The sequence below is a fragment of the Equus caballus genome, chromosome 14 (assembly GCF_041296265.1).
Source record: "Equus caballus isolate H_3958 breed thoroughbred chromosome 14, TB-T2T, whole genome shotgun sequence".
Classification (NCBI taxonomy): Eukaryota; Metazoa; Chordata; class Mammalia; order Perissodactyla; family Equidae; genus Equus; species Equus caballus.
The window spans coordinates 100,725,645-100,731,644 of record NC_091697.1 but is presented as its reverse complement, the minus strand read 5'-3'; positions in this window follow the sequence as shown (position 1 = coordinate 100,731,644).

Below are 6,000 nucleotides of genomic sequence, written 5' to 3'. Positions count from 1 at the left end.
AACGCTCGTGTCTGTTTTCTCTACATGAAATGAAGAGTGTGTATGTGTGTGTGTGTGTGTGCGCACGCATGTCCACCAGGCTCTGGGTCTTATGTTACAGTCTGGGGTCCCTGCTTTTCCAGTGCAGTCTCATTAATTTTTGATAATTTATAAAGATACGGAGCGGAGGCCTGCACTGTGGGAAGTGGAGGTTTGCTCAGTAGATTTTTCCTCTGAGGCAGAGATGCCCTCATTTTGTAGGGTAGGTGGGGCTTCCAGTGAGAAAGGCCAGAGGTACTATGGGAGGCCCCTTCCTGAGAGCCAGGGCTCTCCACCACAAGGATTGGGACCAGCGGGCAAATCCTACCAAGTGGCAAATCTGAGCAGGGGTCCAGGCCTGCGATGGGGCGGGAGTGTGCACTCCCCTCTCCCAGTCCCTCCCTCGGGTGCAGTCCAATTGCTCTGAGCAGGTGAGTGATGAGCAAACCCCCGTGTGCCCAGGACTGTCCCTCCTTCAAACATTCCACTCTGTTTAACCCACTAGTAAACTCCAATTTCTCAGCCCAAGGGCCCTGATTTCTGCATTGGAAAATGTAGCCCGCACAGTGTGAGTTCTCAGTCTGAGAGGGCAGAAAGGAGGGAAGTCAGTTCCCCTGAGCCTGATCTGGGGGGTGCATGGCATTCCGTGCAGTGGAAGGGGTGGAGCGGGAGCCTGGAGAAAGCCCGGGGGTGGCCCCACGGCCAGCGCACCAGCAGGTCTTACCCTTAAGGCCAGATGCTCCTCCACCTCTACCGAACCTCTCTTCCCTGGGACCAGCTGTACGGGCCCCGGGGGGAGAGGTGAGTGCCGCTGAGGCCCTGTCCTGGGGGATTTACACTCTGAGGGAAGCAGTGGACAAGCACACAGAGAACCACAATATGAAGAAGAAAACAGGGGGAGAAGTAGCCATAAAGGGCTGGGCTGCCATTGGACCTTCTCTTATTTATGCATAAGAATCATGTGGTTTCTCCGATGCTGCCCGTCACTCTTTCCTGATTTCGTACTTAACTCTACAGACGCCAATCTTCTCCTAGTGTGTCACTCAAGCTCTTTAAACTGCACAGGACAGAAAACCCCACTGAAAATGCAGACTTCAGTGCTCGTTTGATGCAGAGGTTGGACAATGGCATCAATCCGCCCACTCCCCCAGCCTTTTAAATCAGGTCTTTCCGTTCTGTCTTCCACAGCACTGCCCCGCCCTAAGGCCGGCTCTCCTCATGGTTACAAGGTGACTGCTGATGGTCCAGAGCCTCCTTGGGTCTCATCCACATTCAAAAGTGCAGACAAAGGCCTAGTTTTTGCCCTAGAATTTCAAGCAGAGTCCTGCGATTCACTCTGATAGGACTGGCTTAGATCACATGCCCTCTCTGGAACCGGTCACTCCAACTGGGAGAGATGGAATGTGCTGGTTGGCTTGAGCAGATGAGAGCCCGCTCCTAGAAATACTCCTCCTTGTAGGGTATTGTTAGGAAAGAGAAACAAGAGAGGGGCTGGGGCAGCAAACCCTAATGTTGGTGATGGCTAGGTTCAGTTCAGGAAGGCCTCTATGATGCCCAGGACTTGGACCTCTGCCAAGGCTCAGAAATGAATAAGACATGGTCCCTGGCCTCGAGGAGCTTACAGGCCAGTGTAGAGAGACAGACATGTAAACAGAGAATTCCCAAACAGTGTGTATGTGCTAAACGAGAGAGAACGCAACTGGGGCACAGGGAGAGAAGACTAAATCCAGCTGGGAGTTGAGCGATGCCACATGGAGGAACAAGAACCAAGGCAGCTCCTGCAGGACATGCATGCATTTGCCAGGTGAAGACGGAAGAATACTCTTACAGAAACAGCCAAGCGAGAAACTAGCAGCCTGAAGCCTTCACTTACTCTCCAAGCACCGTTAAACAGAGTTAAAGCTGAGATCTCCCAGGAGTCTGGAGTTCCTGGAGATTAATATTTGAGATGCATGGAGATTAAAGTTTGAATTTTGAAGTTACTGGAGATTAATATTTGAGATTAATATTTGAAGTGGTAGGAGATGACGCAAATCTGGAATCAAGAGCAGATCACAGAAGGCCCCCTGTGCCAGGTGAAGAAAGCTGGGCTTTGGGGCTGGCCCCATGGCCGAGTGGTTAAGTTTGTGTGCTCAGCTTCGGTGGCCCAGAGTTTCGCTGGTTCGGATCCTGGGCATGGACATGGCACCACTCATGAGGCCATGCTCATGAGGTGGCGTCCCACGTAGCACAACCAGAAGGAGCTGAAACTGGAAGATACAATCATGTACTGGGGGGTTTGGGGGACAAAAATAAGAAAAAAATTAATTGATTAAAAAAAAAGATTGGCAACAGATGCTAGCTCAGGTGCCAATCTTTAAAAAAAGAAAGAAAGCTGGGCTTCATCCAGTGAGAGATGGAATTTGAATCCGGGAATTTGTCATGCGTTGATGCTAAAGAATTTCACCTCATCAGTGGCAGCAAGTCTCCCCTTTTCTCAGTCTTGTATCTCGCCAGCCCCACAAATTACAAACTATGATTTGGCATCAATTTCTTTTTGTTAATCATCCAGCTCAGTCACCTTGTTGTTCTGGTGGCCGTAGGTAAAGCTCGTTTTGGCATTTTGTCTTGCCTTGCATTATAAACACTTGTGTATTTGCTTGCCCTCTTGTGTAAAATGGGGAACTCTTGGAGGCTCTTGTTTGTTTTCACCATAACTATAGGAATTCAATAAATGTTTGTTGAATTGACCTCTTAAGGGTCTGGGTCACACAAGCCATCAAGCTGGAAACAGAATAAACTTATTTCTAGTTTGGGAAAACAGGGGTTGGAGTTCAGAGAGTTGACTGCAAGGTTGTACGTTGTGAAGTCTAGGGCTGGGGTAGTCCAGAGCTGAGAACGGGCCACTGGGGAGGCAAAGAGATTCCTTGTCTGAGTCGTGAAGCAGGGAAATAGATATTTGTCTGGTGTCTGTCAGTCTTGGGCTCACTTGCTCTTGTATCCACTCCGTGTCGTCCCCTGCCCTGTGTCTGTCTCCCAGGCTCGGGCTGGGTTCAGCCAAGGACAGCCATCGGTGAGCGTGGAAGGCAGGAGGGAGCGTGGAGGCAGTTCGCTCCCTCTCTCCCGTCTCTGCCTTGACTGGTGTCCACAGCTGTGGCTGAGTCTCCTCCGTGGCTTCAGCTCTTGCCAGACAAGCCCACATGATTCCTGCTCCTGCCCGGTGACTCCAGGTGCCCAGGAGTTTGCCTTCTCCCTTTGTCTCTCCAGCCCAGAAGTTGTAGTGGATTCCTGCAGTTTCTAATCTCCTTTGGTCTTCCATCCCTGAATTAAGTTCTTTCTCTTTTTTTTTGAAGATTGACCCTGAGCTCACATCTGTTGCCAATCTTCCTCAATTTTTTTTCTCCCCAAAGCCCCAGTACATAGTCGTACATTCTAGTTGTAGGTCCTTGTAGTTCCTCCATATGGGATGCTGCCACAGCGTGGCTTGATGAGCAGAGTGTAGGTCCACGCCCAGGATCCAAACTGGAGGACCCTGGGCCACCAAAGTGGAGCATACCAACTTAACCACTCGGCCACAGGGCTGGCACCACGTTCTCTCTATTTAAGGTATTTAAATTTTCCTTGCTGGATCCTGAATGATATAAGATCTCCCCATGTCCTTGCCGCAATTCTTTTAACTATTTATTTTTCCCAGAATTTGATATCACACTCTACCTCCCTTTCCCCTTCCTCCCTCCAATCTTTCCTCCTTTCCATCCAGGGCTTTTGTGCTATTTCTCTTGTTAGGAAGGAATCTGAGCTGATAAAATGATTCACACAAAGATGTGTACCCCTACTGGGAGTATACACATTTTTAACAAATGCACAGGGACGCAGTTTTGATAAACTCCAAGTGATGATTCACAGATGGTGGAATTTCTCTTTCTTAGTGTCCTTCAGCGGCCTACCCTATTTGTGCCTGCTGCCACCTCTGGATTTTATGTCAATCAATGAGCATTGTTCTGCCCTCACAGCACTCTCTGGTCCAGATGCCTATCCTTGGCCCCAAGTGGGGCTTGATGAAGGAATGTGGATGGACTACCAAGTCCGTCTCTGGCCTTGGAAAATCAACTCAGATTACGGGCGCTTTGCTACTGGTTGGTGAGTAACATATTTTTCAAATATAAAAGTACACATACATTGTTATTCTTTGTATATATTTTTTACAATTTGTACCAAATCCTGCACAAATAATAATAATCCACATTTTTAAATTGTCTTCCCATATTACTTGATTTTTTTTTTTTAAAGATTGGCACCTGGGCTAACAACTGTTGCCAATCTTTGTTTTTTTTCCCCTGCTTTCCGCAAACCCCACCCTGTACACAGTTGTATATCTTAGTTGCCGGTCCTTCTAGTTGTGCCAAGTGGGACCCCGTCTCAACTTGGTCTGATGAGCAGTGCCACGTCCGCGCCCAGGATCCGAACCCTGGGCCTGCGCAGCGGAGCGCACGAACTTAACCACTCGGTCACGGAGCCCGCCCCTTCCCATATTACTTGAGACCTAAAACTAGCAGTTACAGAATCTCATTTTACTTGACTCAGGCAAACATGTGCCACTCTCGGTGTGTTTTTTACTGACGCATTTACTACCTCAGAACAGGACAATTTCATCATTTAAAATAAACTATGGAAATTTGACTGCATCAAGATTTGATAATAAGCTACAGCATGGTAAGCCTTAGGTCATCTGGTAACATGCCACATCCACCCTCACTACTCAGATGGACTTGAACCTTGAATGGGCTTGAAAACAGCACTTGGGTACAAAGAAGTCATGCATTGACAGCCACAGTTAGGGAGATCAACCCTCCATTTGTAGGTGGCTGCGGGGTTTTCCAGGATGGAGGACTTTCAGTACTAAAACCAGGAAAGTTCTGAGCAACCTGGGACAAGGTGGTCACCCTAAGAAGACCAGATTGTAGGGGAAAGATAAGGCTCTGAATCTCATAGCCAGCGCGCTGCCGTGGACCAGGCTGCCTTCTAGGAGGAAAGCAGCTCTCTGATTGGCTGTGGAAGTAGACACGAAGAAGGAAAGCACCTCTCTGATTGGCTGTCCATGGCCGCAGGAGGTTAGCCTTTTAGCCCCCTGAACAGGAGTACAGGTGAAATAATCCAGTGGAAGAGACAGAGTGAGGACAAATAGGAAAAGAGAGAATGATGAGAGGAGCAGTGGTCACCAGGCAGCCTGCAGTGGACCCTGGCAGAGGAGAGAAAATGAAGAGGAAGAAGACAGGTGGTTCCATTGTGCGGGCCTGGGTGACGTGATGGTTTTGTACAGCTTAGGGGTATGAGCCTCAAAAGCCCAGGGCAGAGGTTCTTAACCCGAGCTGGCTATTAGAATTACTTGGACATTTTTGAAAATGCAGATGCCTAGGCTATACCCCAGACTAATTTGAATTAGAATTTCTGGCGGTGGGCACAGTCATTGGTCTTTTTTGAAAGCTCCCAGGTGATCCTAATACGCAGCTAAGGTTGAAAACCACTCTCTTTGCACATCTGCGTGTATGTGCTGTTTTGTGTATTGAGGGAAAGCATTTTGATCTCAGTCAACTTAAAAGATATCCATGTGCACTCCCAATGGGACCTGGGCTAGTTCACCTAGCAGTGGGTGTGTGCATGTGTGCGTGTGTGTGCGTGTGTGTGTGTGTGACAGTATGTCCAGGCACCAACAGTCAGGGATGGTAAATAAGGAAACAAGTCCATTAGTATCTAGACTAATTACCATGTTTCCATGCCCCTGTCCTGTTGACTGTAGAAATTGCACCATCTCAACGTGTTTCCTTGTTACACAAGGAGGCCACTGGGGTGCTTCTTTATGAGGGTTCAGGGAGAGGTCTGCCTCTGGTCTCCTGCTCCAGCCTCTCACTGAGTCGCCAGCCCAGGGGCCTTTGTCATTACCCCTGGAGGCTGGAATCACCTCCATGCAACTCTGGGCCACGGTCCTCGCTCCGTCCAGTGGGG